Genomic DNA, 18883 nt, shown 5'->3' with positions numbered 1-18883 from the left:
CTCTAGCGAGAAGTAGCTTCTTTAAAAATAAGCTGCTTTATGAATTATTTTCAAAAAGGTAATTTCATAAAAATTAAAATTTTCAAAACTTCTCCAGTTCATCACATTATCCTGACAATTATTGCTCTTCAGTACAAACATAAATAGCAATTAATAAAGGTTATAATACCTATTAAAATTTCCCTAAGGGGCACCGGGGTTGGTTAAGTGTCCAACTCTTGATTTCGGCTCAGGTCATAATCTCAGGATCGTGAGATCGAGCCCTGCGTTGGGCTTCATACTGGGCATTAAGATTCTCTCTCTCCCTCCGCCCTCTCCCACTCCCTCTCTAACAAACAAACAAAAAATTTCCCTAAGGAAGTTTTGAGATATAAGCAAAGATCTTTGGACTGTTTTTCCATAGTAAAAAAGAGTCAATAGCAGAGTCAAAGTCTTTGATTTTCACAAGAGGCCGAGAGATGACAGTGACAATGATGACAAAGGCCAGTACTTACTGGGCACTTACTGTATGTCAAGCACTATTCCGAGGGCTTTACATATGTGGATTGTTTTAATCTACCCAGCAACTCTATGAGGAGTTAGATGTAGTCCCTATATTTTTTTTAAGATTTTTTTTTTTTTTTTTTAAGTAATCTCTCACCCAACGTGGGGCTTGAACTCACAGCCCTGAGATCAGGAGTCACATGTTCCACTGACTTAGCCAGCCAGGTGCCCCAGATGTATTCCCTATTTTAAGGGAATGAAACTGAATCCTGAAGAAATTTTAAAACTTTTCCAAGATCACACAGGTAGTGACTCACAGTGCTGGTCATTGAACTCAGACAGTCTGGTTCTAGAGCTCTTACATAGCCCAGTGTGCATTAGAGTCTGGCCTCCCTAGCCCGGATCCTTTTGAAGAGGGCTGCTGGGGCCACAGTATCAGACTGTAGAAATAGGTCTGCATCCTTTTACTAGCAATTATCTGAATGAATAACTGTAACAATTACTTGGGCAACATCAGCCCTGCACACTATTAGGGAATTAAACAAAAATGAGGGGGTTGCTAAGTGGCCAAGAGAATCACCTTGGGGTTTTCTTATGTGTTGCTACAGGACACCTGCCTAGAAGGGCCCAGTCCCTTGGATACTCCCTTCCTCCTGTAGAAAGCCAGATTTTCACTTTGTGTCATTGTTCTTCTCCCGTTCTTCTCCAGAAACACTGCTAAGCCCATGGAAAGTTGTGACTTTGCAAGTCAGACCTGGTTTCAAATGCTGCCCACCCCCAACTTAGGAGCTCTGAGACCTTGGGAAAGTCACTTAAGCTCCGTAAGTCTCAGTTTTCTCATCTTCAGAGTGGGGATAATGCATACCTACTTCCCAGAGTTGTTGAGAGAGCCACATGAGATGCCGTGTCTGGTACAGCAGCTGTACAATCGTAAGCACTCCGTGATTGTGAGCTGCTAGAGTTTTCATCACCTTCTTCATCAACATCTTCATCATAATTAGCTACCACCTGCTCTGCTGTCATCATTCTTCAGCGTTAAAAGTGATTTTCAATGCGGCTGTCATCCTTGCTTTTAATTTTTCACTACGGACAATGAGATGTTGAGACACAAAACAAAGTATGCAGTTAGGCTATTGAATTTTCTATCTATAGCACCCTGTAAATTTGAACCAACAGAAAGGAAGGACAAGACAAGATGATAATGAGGAAAGCCCTTCCCACAGAGCATCTTTGTGGCCAAAGCTCTTGCAATAAATGCAAAGCACATAAGACGGAATGTCCCCTTATGTCACAGCTGAAAACTGTAACATAAATATTTTTGTCAGTTGGCTTTATTCTACAGATGTTTTTGAGGATTTGTTGTTGAAACAGCCAATCCACTCCTGAATGAAAAAACTTTTGGCAGTACTCAAAGTGTCAACTAATTAGATCCAAATTGCAGCTGAACATTTTGAAATGTATGCATCGCCCACGTGAATACTGAGTGAATTTATTATAAATAGAATTTCAATTGCTGTGAAAGAAGGACACTCAATGGCACGGAAGTAAACTAATTTGTGAGCGTTTATTAAACACCTTATTAAGATCTCCCCTTAAAAGGGACAGTGTACAATGGAGTAAATGATGAGTATTCCAGCAGTGTGCTCAGGAAAGGCTCTGTGCACGGAAGTCAGAAAAACCACTAGAAGTTTGGTACTTAATGGACTGGATTCTAATTTCATTCCTTTACTAATTTTGTGAAGGTTAAAAAGTCACATATCCATATCATGTTAACTGGGCCCCCATCCATTGGGCCAAATTCCCCCTGCAAACATTTTTACAACTGAATTTGAATGACTTGAGGTGATGCCAGTCGTACTCACTTGAGGTAATGATTCCTCCGAGCTCAGTGGGCAAGCTCACAACCACACATTTGTGTTACTGTCTGTTCTGAAGGTAATGAGTTAAATAGAGCCCTGACTTAGCCTTTGGTAATCTTGGTTTCTGCCTTTGGATAAGATGAACGTTCAGTGACCCATTTGCCCAAGTATATCACAATAAGTATTAGAGATGACAATTCTAGACTGATAGTTGATAAAAATAAAACAATTTAAGCAACCAAATGGAAAAATCTGTCTGCTCTTTATGTAAAGAAAAACTTCATAGCTTTTAGAGCCATCCAGCAATGAACCTGCCTATTCTGTTACTGAACAAGTGTCCCATCGCTAGACCTTCTCCATACAGTGCCAGAAAACAATCAGCAAAAGATTAGAAGGAAGAGACTCTGGTATAGACTGGTAGATATTTTAGTTTCCTTAAGCTGCTGTAACAAAGTACCACAAACTGAGTGGCTTAAAATAAGAGAATTTTATTGTCTCACAGTTCCACAAGTCAGAAATCAAGATGGCAACAGGGCCATGCTCTCTCTGAAGGCTCCAGGGAAGAATCATATCTTGCCTCTTCATAGTTTATGGTACTTGTCAGAAATCCTAATCCTAATCCTTGCCTTGTAGCTGGGTCACCCAATCTCTGCTTCTGTCTTCATGTGGACTTCTTCCTTTTGCGTGTGACTGCAAATCATCCTCTCCTTATAAGGATATCAGTCACTGAGTTTAGGGCCCACCCTAATCCAGTATGACTCCTTTGATTACATCTTCAAAGACCCAAATTTCATATAAGGTCACATTCACAGGTACAGAGGGTTAGGACTTCAACCAAGGGTTAGGGGTTTGGGGAGAGCCCACAGTTCGACCCACAATGCTAGGTATGACTAGTTGGCTGATAGGAGGATCCTATCAACTGTGAGACTCTAGGAGTTGATAATTCCTTCCTACCAAAATGATGTATCTCCCTTAGTACTAAACAGAATAGTATTACTTTCTTGGTTTTTGTTTTTGTTTTGTTTTGTTTTTTATGGATGTCTTGCTGATTCTTTAAGTCTTTCTTTTTTAATTTTTTATTGTTATGTTAATCACCATACATTACATCATTAGTTTTAAATGTAGTGTTCCATGATTCATTGTTTGTGCATAACACCCAGTGCTCCATGCAGAACGTGCCCTCTTTAATACCCATCACCAGGCTAACCCATCCTCCCACGCCCCTCCCCTCTAGAACCCTCAGTTTGTTTTTCAGAGTCCATCGTCTCTCATGGTTCGTCTCTCCCTCCGATTCCCCCCCTTCATTCTTCCCCTCCTGCTATCTTCTTTTTTTTTTTTCTTAACATATATTGCATTATTTGTTTCAGAGGTACAGATCTGAGATTCAACAGTCTTGCACAATTGGGGAACCATAGAATGTTGCCTTGAGTCAGAGAACAAGTTGTTAATTACAGTGTCTTTTTAATTAACATTAAAGCTTATGGACCTCACTTTTGCTATGTATTCAGATATACAGATATACATTACCAGACTTGAGTTATATGTTGGATGTGGAATAGACTGAACTTTTAAGAATTTATTAGAGTTTTAATGATAGACCAGAGTGCAAACATTAGCCCTTTATTTGCCTTTAGAAAATGACAGACTGGTCTCACTGGTAAATCAGAAGACAGTTTCATGGCTTAGACCTGCTATCCTATGCAAATTTGTATGTATCTTGATGGATAAATGTGGTGTTTTGGATGCCTACACTTAAGTGATTTAGCATCACTCTTTTGTTTTGACAGGCAGTTTTTATATTTATCTACTATACTTTGCTCTAGGGTTTCTCAACCTCCGTCTACTACCATTTTTTGCTTGATAGTTATTTACTGTGGAAGCTGTACTGTGCATTGTAATATGTTTAGCAGCATCCCTGGGCTCTCCCCACTAGATGCCAGTAACCCTGCCCTTCCCACACTTGCACCCTCCCAGTGTGACAGGCAAAAGTGTGTACAGACATTTCAAATCTCCCTGGAGGAGAGCGTGGTCAATACTGCACCCAGTTGGGAACCGTTGCTTTGCCAAATTTTTTTAAATGCTGAGTCATCGCTTCCGAATCTCTTTCCTCCATCTACCCAAACCTGTGACTCAATTTAAGATTGAGCCATGAACAGAAAGATAAGTTAAGGTTTGTTTAATTCTCATACTTTTGAGTCTCAGGATCCCTCTTAAAAATTATTGAGGAACTCCTTGAGCTTTTGTTTATGTTGAGTATAATTTATCAGTATTTACTACATGAGAAGAAAAAACATTTATGTATTCATTGAAAAACAATAAACTCATTACATGTTTATATAAATAGTATATTTTATGGATATTAACTATATTTTTCAAAAAAAATTAGAAGAATAGCACTGTTACATTGTTCTATTTCTTTGTCATGTTGATCTGTGTTGTCTTGGTTGAAGTATATAAGGAAAATTCCACGCAGATACAGTGGAAAAAATGGAGGAATATTTTAATAGTCTTTTGAAGTCTTTCTGGATATTTTTCTTTCCTCTGTCCCCAAACTCACCAAGGAGTAGTTTCTTAAAGATGACTTTGTAATGTTTAAATTATTTTGTCTACCTTTCATTTTGAATGGGTCTTTTACCCATGCGTCAAGTCATTTGGAAAATACTGGTTCTCTGAGTTATGTGGTTCTTCTATGAATTTGACACATTTTATTATCAATTTCATTGTTTTAACATAAAAAGTCAATGATTAATATAACCACCAATCTCAAAGGCAATATCTTTAAGTATAGGATGTTGTCAAGCTCACAGTGGTAGATAGGAGTTTTCTACAGTTCTAATTTCCACTTGAAAGCTTGAATTTTATCATTGGCAATAAATACTGCCAGTTGTGTCCCTTGAAGTGACAGACGCACTTCATTAATTTTTGGGAAAATGTCTGACAGATACTCAAGTGTGAAAACAATAATGTGTCTGTCAGTCATTCCTTTAAATAAAAAAGTTTTCTGTGAAAATGGCTGTTTGGCTTGCAACCTATACAATTGGGCACTTTTCCTCAAAACAACCATCTTACTTCAGTATGCCACGAAAGAGTTTAACGTTCACTTCCTCTTTTGTCACACAGGATATATTTTAAAGTTAATAGTTGAGATTTAATAAGAGTAATCATTTTGTTTTATCAAAGACATTCTTTTTTTTTTTTTTTTTTTTTTGAGACAGAGAGAATGAGAGAGAGAGAGCACATGAGAGGGGGGAGGGTCAGAGGGAGAAGCAGGCTCCCTGCCGAGCAGGGAGCCCGATGTGGGACTCGATCCCGGGACTCCAGGATCATGACCTGAGCCGAAGGCAGTCGCTTAACCAACTGAGCCACCCAGGCGCCCCTGTTTTATCAAAGACATTCTTAAGTGAACCTTTTTTCTCCCACTGTCAGTGCCTGGGGGTAAAGAAAGAAAATACCTGGTGCCACTGTCTTGGTTCTTGCTAAAGCACCAGCATGAATTATAACATTGGTATAAATATCAACACAGTGAAAAAGACCAATAATGTCTTAGAATTATTATAAAAATTTCTAGACCTTGGGGATCCCCAGAGACTAACTTAAAGAAATGCTGGTCTTTGAGGATCATTCCACAATACACTTAATTTGAATACTATAGAAAACATTTTCTGATAGACAAACATAATAGCTGATATACTTCTTCAAACTAGTATTAGTAGATCTCAAGAACTGCACATGGCATTCCAGGAATATTTTTTCCTCAGCCAGCAAAACTGTGGAAAACTATGGTTGTTCTGCTTTCAGCAATCTCAGAAGTTAGAAATGTTTCTAAACATTTTAGTTGCTCTTGATAGAGCTGACATTTGTGAACTTTCCTGTATCTCTTTTGAAATTACTTTCACATTTAGCCTAGATCCTCTCAAAGTAATGAATTTCAAGACCTTATGTGTCAGCACTACTTTCTGATTCTATTTTTTTCCCTTAAAAGATAGCTTCCAGTTCCAAGGAATTTGGAAAAGAAGCATGCATTCACTCAGTTTCCAACAAAGCTTTGCTCAGATTAGGCACTCAAATATTTGTCCACTATAAAATTTAATCGATTTATCCTGTATACTCTTGAAAGTTTTATGGTCTGGCAATATGCCCTTCATCCATCTAGACAGGAGAGCAATTTTTTTAGGCCCCTGGAATATTTGAAGGCAAAAGCAAGGCTCTCTATTGAAAACAGAGTGATTAAGATTAGTTTCTTCATATTGAAAAGTAAACCTGCTCCCAAAGTAAGCCTTTCCCCAAGGCTTGTCCCTGGCACAGCCATGACAGTCAAAACTCTGGCTGCCAGTCTTATCCACAGTTCTCCTATCAGACATCTGACTGATTCTGTCTAAGAAGACTGGTAAGACTTACACATAACTGCCCCTGGGGGTTCCCCCCAAAACCACATGGTCTGCCATTTGACAAGCCCCACCCTGTGTACTCAGGACGAAAAGGAAGATGGTATCCCACAAAAGAAATTAGTAAGAATTTCTAGAATGTTATTAAGTGAATTCTCAGTTAACAACTCTTTAGTAGGCTAGATAGAAGCAAGAATATAGAATAGTCCAAGAGGGATGCCTCCAAGGGGGAGAAATGGAACATACAAATTACCCATTGAATTTCACCATATTGAGGGGGTATTCTAGAGACCTCAATGGAGAGTTTTGGGTATAAGTTGTTGATAGGGAAGTAGAAACTATTCAGATATAAAAAAAAGGCAGTTAACTCCTAGAAAATTTAAAAGCTATGCAAGAAAAGAAATGTGCTCACACTGTGCCACTTGACTTAAGGAAGCACACCATTCACATGGCTATAATAACATAAATACTGTGCATTGATTTAGCCAAAAATTGCTGAAGATTTATGTTGGGGGGAAATGAGTGGGAAAGTGCTTTTGTGTCCTTGAGTCTACAGGTGATAGTTATAAAAGAGCCAAATCCTAGTAGAGAAAATCACGTCTAAATCAAGATTTAGCTTTATGTTACTTAAAAAAAAAAAAGTTAAAACCAGAAAAGCCTGAAAAATGTTGAAAGTAGTAGAATTCAGGAATGGACAGGGTTAAGAGAAAGTAACTATTATTTTTCATTTTAAATCTTACAGAGTTATCAAAATTGCATACATATCTTACCTCAAATTATATTGATACTGAATCAAAGACGTTTCACTTCCTGTGTAGGTAGCTCTGACTGTATAGCAAGATTTGTGCCTAAGAGTATCACATCCCTGATTCTCCTTGACTTCCTCCCATCAAAATGTATCTGCAGTGTGTCCTATTTCCTTGAAATTCTGACTTTGTATACTTAATTGAATTAAGAATTTGATCTAACTTCCTTTTCCAGCCCGATCTGCCTGCTATACCCCACATGGCAAATCTCTCTGGCCAGACTGATCTACTTCTGATCACTTGATTATATTATTCTGCCGAAGTTAAAATACCCCCACCCCTCCAAATCTTTGTCTGTCATGCTTCCAGTAATCACTCAAATCTTCATTCCTTGTAGAATCTACTCCTGATCACTTTAGTTGATAATGATTTGATCCTTCTTATATACTATCTGGTTTCATTACTTTTTATTTTTTAATTACAAAATGCACCTTACATACAGAAAGTATGCATCATGTAGCTGTACAACTTAGAATAAAATAAGCATCCAACAACTCAGCTCCCAGTTTAAGAAATAGAACATTACTCTCCATGATTTCCTCTCCCCACCCCACACCACAGGGGAAGTTGCCAGGTCTGTTACTGGGTTACTCATTTTCTTGCTTTACAGCTTTATTATAACTAGATATATCCCTGTACGATGTTGTAGTTTTTTTGACTTGAACTTTATGTAAATGAGATCCTACTTTACGTATTTTTCTTAGATTTTCTTCTTTTGCTCATTGTCTTTGAGAATTAGCTATGTTTTATGAACTATGTAGCCATAGTTCATTCTTTGTCACCACTGAACAGTATTCAGTTGTCTCAGTGTACTATGAGTTATGTATAGTTTTTGTTGCTGATTAACAGAATAGGGTGTCAATAATTTTCAATAGCCAATGCTGCTATAAACCTAGACCTGTCTTTTGGTGTATATATGTAAGACTTCTCTAGGGCAGTAGTTCTCACAGTGTGGTCCCTGAACCAGTAGCATCAGCAGCACAATTCCCCAGACCTACTTAATCAGAAACTAAAAGGGTGGGCCCAGGAATCTGCATTTTAACATGCCCACCAAGTGATTCTGACGCGCACTCAAAGTCAAGAACCACAGATCTAGTGTGATAATAGATGTGTTAGTTTCTCCTTGTAGTTCTGTTTACATTTAGGTGCTGTATTTTGAAGCTACATTACTGGGATATACGCAACCAGTATTCCAATGTTTCCTCATTTCCATACAGCTATTGAGAGGTCAACTAATTGTTCTTTTGTACTAAACCTGTCTTCTGCTCAAACTGTTATTTTTTTTAACTTTCACTGTCTCTCTACAATGTGTTTAAATGTAGATTTTCATTTAACTTGCCTGGGATTTGTTCGGATGCCTGAATCTAAGAATTGGTCTTTTCATGGAGAAATGAATTCAATTCTACAGTTTTCTTGCAATTTAAAATGTGCTAAACTTTCCTATTTTCTAACGGTCTGATTACATCAGATCATCTCACTGCATGCTCATTATTTCTAGACTACTCTTTTATATTTTCATTCCTTTCCAAGTCTTTTCTTCTTTTTTTATTTTTTTTAAAGATTTTATTCATTTGAGCATGAGAGAGAGAGCATGAGGGGGGGAGGGTCAGAGGGAGAAGCAGACTCCCTGCTGAGCAGGGAGCCCGATGCAGGACCCGATCCCGGGACTCCAGGGTCATGCCCTGAGCTGAAGGCAGCCACTTAACCGACTGAGCCACCCAGGCGCCCCTCCAAGTCTTTTTTTTCTTTAACTTTATTTATATCTGATAATTCCCAAATTTCCTGTCTTTTGCGGGACTGTTTGTGTATTGTGTTGTTTTGCTAACTCTTACTCATGGTGTCTTGTTTGTCCATGTCACTCTCACTGTGTGTGTGTGTGTGTGGTGGGGGGATGATGGTTGATGTTCCTTGGAACTTGGCATATAGGAATTCATTTGAAGGCTAGGTTTAGAGAGTATTTGTGTTCACTTCTGTCATGCATCTGGGGACAGTATCAATTTGGGATTTTTGTAAACACTGTAAAGACATAGGCAGTTATGGCCTCAAACCTATGGTTAGAAATTCTCCAAGGAGACATTTTAGATTATTTTTCCCATTTTATTATTATTTTTTTATTTCACTTCATTATTTTTTTTTTTTTTTTTTTTTAAGATTTTATTTATTTATTTGACAGAGACAGAGACAGCGAGAGAGGGAACACAAGCAGGGGGAGTGGGAGAGGGAGAAGCAGGCTTCCCGCTGAGCAGGGAGCCTGATGTGGGACTCGATCCCAGGACTCTGGGATCATGACCTGAGCCGAAGGCAGCCGCCTAACGACTGAGCCACCCAGGCGCCCTTCACTTCATTATTTGATAGTGCTATTCCTGCAAGCCATTTTCTATATTCTTTGAGAACACTTTTAAATAGAGGCAACAAAATGAAAGAAATAAATTGAAGAACATTTAAAAGCTAGTTAATTATAGCATTGGATTATTTTTAAGTGAAACTGCTAGTATCTCAGGCAACACAATCCAATGTTCTTTGCTTAAAGTAAGTTTCAGGGCATTGCTTAAAGCAGTGGTAAAAGAATGAATTTTTTTAAATTTTATTTATTTGTCAGATAAAAAGAGAGAGTGCAAGCACAGGAACAGGGGGAGTGGCACTCAGAGGGAGAAGCAGGCTCCCCGCTGAGCAGGGAGCCCAGTGCGGGACTTGATCCCAGGACCCTGGGATCATGGCCTGAGCTGAAGGCAGATGCTTAGCCGACTGAGCCACCCAGGTGTCCCCAGAATGAATGAATTTTAACGAATGCTTAAACAGCCTCAGTAAGAATGAGGGAAACATACAAGTTCTGAGTCAATATTAAATATCTATGTGGAAGTTAAGATTTAGAGACTTAGAAACTCAGACCTGGATTTACTTCTAAATGTGGATGGGCAGGATGGCATAGTGTGGGCTCTGTGTAAAAGAAAATAATAAAGCTCCAAAATATGCTAACTGATAACCCATAAGTGGAGAACAGTATATATAGTATGCTGCCCTCCATGTAAAAATAGAGAAAGGATATGCATTTGTTTGTGTGTGCAGAAGATCCCTATGGAAAGGACAGTCAGGAAACCAAAAATATCAGTTGCCTCTGGACATGGGAGTTGGACAAAGGTGATAAAGAGATTTTTCCATAAGTACTGTTTTGAACCTTTTGAGTTTTGAGCTATGAAAATAAATTATGTATTCACATAAATAGATCTATAGATACATGGATTGATAGATCTAAAGATAGGTAAAAAGACAAAGTGATAAATCTACAAGAGAAAGGATAAAAACCTTGTGATCATTTCAATAGATGCAAAAAAAGCATTTGACAAAGTAGAGCATCCATTCATGATTTAAAAAAAAAAAAAAAACCCTCAACAGAATAGGTTTAGAGGGAACATACGTCAATATGAGAAAAGCCATGTAGGAAAATCCACAGCTACTATTATACTCAATGGTGAGAAACTATAAGCTTTCCCCGTAAGATCAGAAATAAGACACAGATGTCCACTCTCATCACTTTTATTCAACGTAGTACTAGAATTGGACCAAAAACAGTAAAATACCTAGGACTAAACTTAACCAAGGAAGTGAAAGACCTGTACTATGAAAACTATAAAACATTGATGAAAGAAATTGAAGATGACACTTAAAAATGAAAAGACTTCATGCTCATGGATTGGAAGAAAAAAATACTGTTAAAATGTCCATACTACCCAAAGCAATCTACAGATTTAATGCAATCCCTATCAAAATACCAACAGCATTTTTCACAGAACTAAAACAATCCTAACATTTGTATAGAACCAAAAAAGACCCTAAAAAGCCAAAGCAGTCTTGAAAAAGAAGAACAAACTGGAGGTATCATAATCTGAGATTTCAAGATATACTACAAAGCTATAGTAATCAAAACAGTATGGTACTGGCACAAAAAGAGACACATAGATCAATGGAACAGAATAGAGAGCCCAGAAATAAATCTGTGATTGTATGGGCAATTAGTCTTTGACAAAGGCAAGATTATGCAATTGGAAAAACAGTCTCTTCAACAAATGGTGTTGGGGAAACTGGACAACAACATGCAAAAGAATGAAACTGGACCACTTTCTTATACCATACACAAAAATAAATTCAAAATGGATGAAAGACCTAAATGTGAAACCTGAAACTATAAAAATCCTAGAAGAGCACACAGGCAGTAATTTCTCTGTCATCGGCCATAGCTACACTTTTCTAGATATATCTCCCGAGGCAAGAGAAACAAAAGCAAAAATAAACTATTGGGACTACATCAAAATAAAAAGCTATTGGGGCGCCTGAGTGGCTCAGTCGTTAAGCGTCTGCCTTCGGCTCGGGTCATGATCCTAGGGTCCTGGGATCGAGCCCCGCATCGGGCTCCCTGCTCGGCGGGGAGCCTGCTTCTCCCTCTCCCACTCCCCCTGCTTGTGTTCCCTCTCTCGCTGTGTCTCTCTCTGTCAAATAAATAAAATCTTTAAAAAAAAATAAATAAATAAAAAAATAAAAAATAAAAAAAAAAAAATAAAAAGCTATTGCACATCAAAGGAAACAGTCAACAAAACCAAAGGACTACCTACTGAATGAGAGAAGGTATTTGTAAATAATGTTACCTGATAAAGGGTTAGTATCCAATATATATAAAGAGCTTATACAACTCATTACCAAAAAAGCAAATAATCTAAGAATGGACAGCAGACATGAACAGACATTTCTCCAAAGAAGATAGACAGATGGCCAATGATACATGAAAAGATGCTCAATATCACTCATCATCAGGAAAATGCAAATCAAAACCACAATGACATATGACCCGTACTTGTCAGAATGGCTAAAGTAAAAAACACAAGAAACAGCAAGTGTGGGCAAGGATGTGGAGAAAAAGCAACCCTCATGCCCTGTTGGTGGGAATGCAAAGTGGTGGAGCCCCTGTGGAAAACAGTATGGAGGTTCCTCAAAAAATTAAATAGAACCACCCTATAATCCAGTAATTCTGTTGCTAGGTATTTACCCAAAGAATATTAAAACACTAATATGAAAAGATATATGCACCCCTCTGTTTATGGCAGCATTATTCACAGTAGCCATGATATGGAAGCAGCCCAAGTGTTCATTGATTGATGACTGGATAAGTAGTGAAATAAACACACACACACACACACACACACACAATGGAATTGTACTCATCCATAAAAACAATGAAACCTTGCCATTTGCAGCAACATGGACATATCTAGAGAGTATAATGCCCTGCAGAATAAGAGAAAGACAGATACCATATAATTTCAGTCCTATGTGGAATTGAGAAACAAATGAACAAAGAAAATGACAGTTATCAGAGAAGAAGTGGGTTGGGGGCTGGGTGAATTAGGTGAAGGGGATTAACAGTACACTGACCCTGATTCCAATATAGTGTATGTTATGTTCAGGTGTACAACATGCTGATTCTATACAATTCCAATATATGATTCTATACAATTCCAATATAGTGTATGTTATGTTCATACATAGAATATAGAATATGTTCTATATTCTATAGAATCAGCATGTTTTTTTTTTAAGATTTATTTATTTATTTGACAGAGACACAACGAGAGAGGGAACACAAGCAGAGGGAGTGGGAGAAGGAGAAGCAGGGAGCCCGATGCGGGACTCAATCCCAGGACCCTGAGACCATGACCTGAGCCGAAGGCAGACGCTTAACCGACTGAGCCTCCCAGGCGCCCCCAGACTGTTCTCTTTTGTGTATGTTTGAAGTTTTCCCTAATGAAAAGTTTTTCCTAAGAGACAATCATTAACTGAGCACATACATTAGACAGTAGCAGGTGTGCAGTAATCACTCAATAAACGGCCACTAGTAGTGAGCTGTAAACTGATGGTTCTAGCAACAGCTGTTTGAGCATCCTATTTACTTTTATTAACCTCGGTACTATGGCCAGGAACAAAAGCCTACAGCAAGGCAATGGATTAATTGATATATGTGAGGAAAACCAACACTTTTTTTTTTTAATTCCCCTGGTGAAGATCCCAACTTTTTGATATTTGGGTTAACACCAACCCACACTCCCACCCATACGACAGAGGTCTGCAGTGTCCTGACGCATGACATTCGCAGCTCTCAGCCAATAAAAAGCTGGCAGGATTTTTTTAAATAGTCGTTAGACCCAGAAACATAGTAGGATTCTCTGTCCACTGTTGAATGGCAGCAGGCATTTTACCTTCATTCCAAGCTTCAATTTTGGGCTTACATAGTACCAAATAGGGCAGGTATTGCTTTATTCATGCAAACGTACCTTTACAATCATATATGTTATTTTCAGTCATTTAACCTCGAAGAAGTGCATGTGAATTTCAGTAACTAATGTGTGGTCAGTTTTAACTTGGACACTGATAAGTATTGGAGGAGTAGGGATTTGGAAACACTTCCTTAAAATAAAAGTTTCCCCCTTAACTTAATTTTACCCTGCCCACCTCTGTCTCCATGGAAATGGGGCCAGAGGCCACGGGTAGCTCAAGGGAGCCAGCAGCTGAGAATGGGAATTCGCACTTAACAGTTTTCAGCTGAAAGCTATAAACTCCTTTACAAAGACCAGCTGAGTCTTCTGGCCACTCTGGTCTCTGGTTTTTTATACTGATAAATAAGGTGCCTTTTTTTTTTTTTGCTACGTGGAGGAGTAGTAAAAACCATTTTTTCATATATAATTGAATTCTTTTGTGCAATAAGTCAAGTATAGAGACTATTCTTTAAGAAATTATTTTCAACTTAAAATTTTTAAATGATACTGTACATTTGGAATTAAGCAATTATCACTAGCTTAATCTCTGTCCTTTCAAGCTTCTGACAGTACTGGACATTTGAAGAAAAACATATGTGAACTTACTCATTGCATGTTACTAGTTGTAAATGATTCCATCTAATGGAATAAAACCTTAGCACAATTCAAAATCGTTTGAATAAAAAGAAAAATCTCAAGATTATGGGCAATCAGTACCCATCCGCAAAATGTTTTGTGAATTAAAATATAATTTACTATTGGTTCCTTGTTTTTCTTGAGCTTTTAATATTATTTCATCTTATTTGAACTTTATTAAGTTTACCTTCTTAAATCATTTGGAAAATATCTGAGAAGCCTGCATACTCAAAGATGGCAAATATTTTAAGTTATTTTTTATATATTATACATGACTATTTTATTCATTATCAGCTAAGTAATCATTGAAACCATATGAAAGTAAATACAGGTTCAAAAAAAGCCCTTAGGGGCGCCTGGGTGGCTCAGTCGTTAAGCGCCTGCCTTCTGCTCAGGTCATGATCCTCGGGGTCCTGGGATGGAGCCCCACAATAAGCCCCACATCGGGCTCCCCGCTCAGCGGGAAGTCTGCTTTTCCCTCTCCCACTCCCCCTGCTTGTGTTCCCTCTCTCGCTGTCTCTCTCTTTGTCAAATAAATATATAAAATCTTAAAAAAAAAAAAAAAATAACCCCTAGAAGGTCCTTATTAAATTTGGACCTAAGAGTCTATGCTTCAAGCCACTTTTTTTTAAAATATCCTTTTTCTCTTCATGCCACACATCTTTATGTCTCAGAGTTTATATGCTCAGTATGATTTCCAAGCACTTTTGCAGAATTTCATCATGACTGTTACATAAAACATTCAGTGATTACTCTTTATCATTAATCACACAACAGCTCCGAATTTTCCAGAATTGAGTTCAAGTAAACACCAGAACCACAGCACCTCTCTTGGGGGCTTTAATAGTTTTTTCTTGCCTTCTCTGTCTTTCTTGTTCTCTCCCTCTGAATTCTGTGGCCAGCAGGGTAAGCAAGTTGCATTTATTCCTTGGTGCTGGCTTTGTGTCTTGGCCCCCTGCATGTCTGTGCTGCGCCCTGTCTGTCCTGGGCTGAGCCCTTCTTCCACTTTCCTTTGCTCTCAGAGTGAACCAGAACATCGTGTTCTGAATCTGCCCCAGCACACATGCTTCATCATGCCTGCCAAGTTCGCAGCTGACCAATTGGCCTACTTTAGAGGGCTTGCCTTTAGAAAATGGACAACCCTCTATTTCCAACTCCCGATCACCCCTCCACCCCCCAAAAAGAGCGTGCCAAGTGTACTGATAAATCAAGCCCCCTTTGGTTTTTTGCCACAGAATGGGCTGTCATTTCTTCTCCCTCCCTTGGCTCTCAGCCTTGCTGTTCCCTCCTGAATTGATGGAAAATAGCAGTTGATGTGTCATTACAAAGACGCTCAAGAGTGAGTGCCTCTGTATCAATAACTAATTTTAAAAGAAACATTCTCAAGAAGTGATACACTTCTCATTTTCTGGAACTCCGTATTTCTAAAGCAGTCACTTTCCCCAAACCCACATACCCAAATGTGCCTTTTTCCAGAGTAGGAAGACAGAGTTGGAGCCGCGTGTTTTCCCTGAGGTCTGTTCAGGCAGGTCTTTTGTATTTAGATATTTTAAACGGTCCTTACTGACCTTTGAATCTTCCAGGCTTTTTTGATAGATTCAAGACCAGGTATGAGAGGGCAAGGATTTAATGGAGTAAAGAAAAGCTGCGGGACAATTCCCACATTCCTCATGGTATTAGTGATTTTTGTATGCTCTTTCTCCTCACTTCTTCAGGAAAAGGAGCTGTCAGGCTAGATCCAGATTCTTATGAGTCCTGAAGTTTATCAAATATGGAGCCCTTTTTATGAACGAGAATATGAAATTAGGTTCAAAAGTACATATCTATTTCAAATGGAAAAAAGAAACCGTAACGAATTACAAATTTTAGGAAGCATCCAGAAAATAGCATTATAATTAGTATTAGTTAATGATGATTGTTACTATTACACCTTCACTGCTTGACCCCACCCATATAATAAATCTTTTCCCTACTTTTTTTGGCTTTATACTCTTTGATCCTTCTTCACATGGTAAAAGTTTTATAATACCATTTCATGTACAGAGAAAGACAATTTTGTCTTCCGGCATAGTAGACAGAAATATGTTTTTCGTTATTGGTGGTTTAGAAAAGATTCTTTCAGCTTCGAAACTTGTTGGTCATGCCACAGCTGAAACAATTTCTTGCTCTGGAGGTGCCTGCCGTCCTAGGAAAAACCCTTAGAGGCTTCAGATCTTTGATGTCGCTGGACCATTGCCTCAGGAGCTGGTCCAGCTCAGCCAGGTCCAGCATCGTGTTAGTGGCCCTGGGCAGGGGAAGGGAGATTGCAGAGTACAAGGTGCTCCTGGTGCAGCCTGAGTCCGGAGAGCGCTACACGGAGAGTGGAGAGGCATCTTCGTCAGAACCTTCTCCTTGGTGCCAAGGTTGGGTTCCAGATACTTGCAGAGGCCCCACATAGTACAGGATGTCAATACGGGGGGACCAGCAAAAATGGTCAGGTTTCTGGCAGCCCATTGACTTCACCTAGAGACCCAGGATGCAGAGGGCAACCCTTTCTGGGGCAGCATGCCGAGCATACAGGTGAGCCCCAGATTTCTGAGGAAGACACCTATACTTTAGAAGGGGCCCATGAAAGTAAGCAACTATGAAGCTCAAAGTTCGTCAGTTTTACTAAGCATCCACCTCTAGGGGCTACTGGGTGGCTCAGTCGGTTTGGTATCCCTTGGTTTCGGCTGAGGTCATGATCTCAGGGTCATGGAATCAAGTCCCACATTGCGCTCCATGCTCAGAGGGGAGTCTGCTGGAGAGTCTCTCCCTCTGCCCCTCCCCCCACACGAGCATGCGCACACTCGAGCTCCCTCTCATGCATATATAAATCTTTAAAAAAAAAAAAGAAGAAGCCACTTCTACACTCCATGCTTGGCACATAGTGGACACTTGTAGAACTGAATTCCCTGGCCACAGGGACCACTACTTAATATACTTAAAATTGTGGGCTCCACAGGCGGGTTCACAGCTGTATTCTTATCATATAGAGCAGTACCTAACATGTAGTTGGTTGCTAAATGAATAAAAATTCCCTTTCTCTGAGGATTTTTCCATTTGTAGAGGGGACCAAAATTACCAATGTATTTTATTTATTTTTCTGGGTTAAAAGAGGCTGGCCGATGGGAAGCTTCTGGATATTGTTCACTTTTAGCGTCTTCATCCACACTTGAGATGCTCTTTCTTACATCATTCAAGCTCCCCTGCCCCCACCCCGCCGCAGTGGGTGGCAGGGGGCACTTTAAAGCATAGTTGAAGCATCATGTCATTGTCTTCTCATTTTGAGTGCATGCTCTGTTGCTGCCCAGATAGTCAAATGTCAAGACTTTCAGACTGGAATTCTTCCAGTTACACTATAATGCCTCAACTTTTTCAGAGTAAAAAGCTTTTTGCTGTTTTTTTTTTTTTTTTTTTTTTTTAACATTTAGGCTAAGATGTTGGGAGATTTTTAAGAAGACGAGCCCGTTTTCTTCTTGTTTCTTGAGGCTTCTGAGATGCGCCTTTTGACCCATGGGCCGAAAATAATGCAGTTAATCTGTAGATGGTTGTGGCCTCACCATTTCTTGAGCCTACAAGTCACAATGTGGATGTCTCGATACACAGAGAGTGAGCATGGATGGAAAGAACACACAAAATTCATAGACTACATAGAATCTCGTGGCTGGGAGTGGACATGGTATAATCTACTTCTTTATTAGGAAAACTGAAACTCAGAGATAAATGCAGTGCCCTGAGTTTTAATCAAGAGTGGCATTAATCAGAAGTTCTTTCAGGGCAGCGTAATAAAGCTATTCCTCAAAATAAGTTTTGAAACTTTTCCTACCTCTTATTTTCATTTCCCCATCAGTTCTTACCTCTACTATTATGATAACCATGATTAATTATGTCTGCATCAGTAATGTTTCAAAACCCAGCATTATATAATAAGGCTCCTTGGAAGACCAAGAGAATCAGGGATAACACCTGAGAGGAACTTGACTTTGGTATGGTGCTAAGCACCTAGTGGGCATTTGAAAGACACTTAACGAAATAAATTCAGTACAATGCATCCTTGTTTCTAAATGCCTATACAATGCTGCAGAATGCAACACTTATGATTAATTTATAATTTTGTTCTGTAAACATTTATTATACCACTGCTCCAAATCAGACACTTTGCTCAGGGGGGCCTATATTAATAATTAAGACATGGACCCTGCCTTCCAAGAGATCACAATTCAGTGGAGAGTACAGATGTGTAATGTATCAGTTTCAATTGCTATATAACAGATCACAAATTTAGCAGCTTGGAACAGTACCCTCTTATTAGCTTATAGTACTATTGGTCAGAAGTCTCATTACAGCACAGATGGGTTCTCTGGGCTAAAATCATGGGTTCATGTGGGCTG

The 18883-nt window shown here is 39.0% G+C and overlaps 1 protein-coding gene and 2 long non-coding RNA genes across 4 annotated transcripts in view; 1 reads left to right on the top strand and 2 right to left on the bottom strand.

The window, feature by feature from the left end:
• The window catches only part of LOC144381124 (uncharacterized), a 50241-nt gene extending 46763 nt beyond the window's left edge, over positions 1 to 3478 (bottom strand). The window contains exon 1 of the long non-coding RNA XR_013445770.1: positions 1349 to 3478. This is a non-coding gene — a long non-coding RNA (uncharacterized LOC144381124). The remainder of the gene's footprint in view (positions 1 to 1348) is intronic.
• The window catches only part of PIK3R1 (phosphoinositide-3-kinase regulatory subunit 1), a 167385-nt gene that overhangs the window by 41646 nt on the left and 106856 nt on the right, over positions 1 to 18883 (top strand). The window lies entirely within an intron of this gene.
• LOC118549834 (uncharacterized) overlaps positions 1 to 18883 on the bottom strand; it is a 184009-nt gene that overhangs the window by 148597 nt on the left and 16529 nt on the right. The window lies entirely within an intron of this gene.

Source organism: Halichoerus grypus, chromosome 2 (assembly GCF_964656455.1).
Source record: "Halichoerus grypus chromosome 2, mHalGry1.hap1.1, whole genome shotgun sequence".
Classification (NCBI taxonomy): Eukaryota; Metazoa; Chordata; class Mammalia; order Carnivora; family Phocidae; genus Halichoerus; species Halichoerus grypus.
The sequence above is the reverse complement of the archived record's forward strand: the minus strand, read 5'-3'. Positions and strand labels throughout refer to the sequence as shown.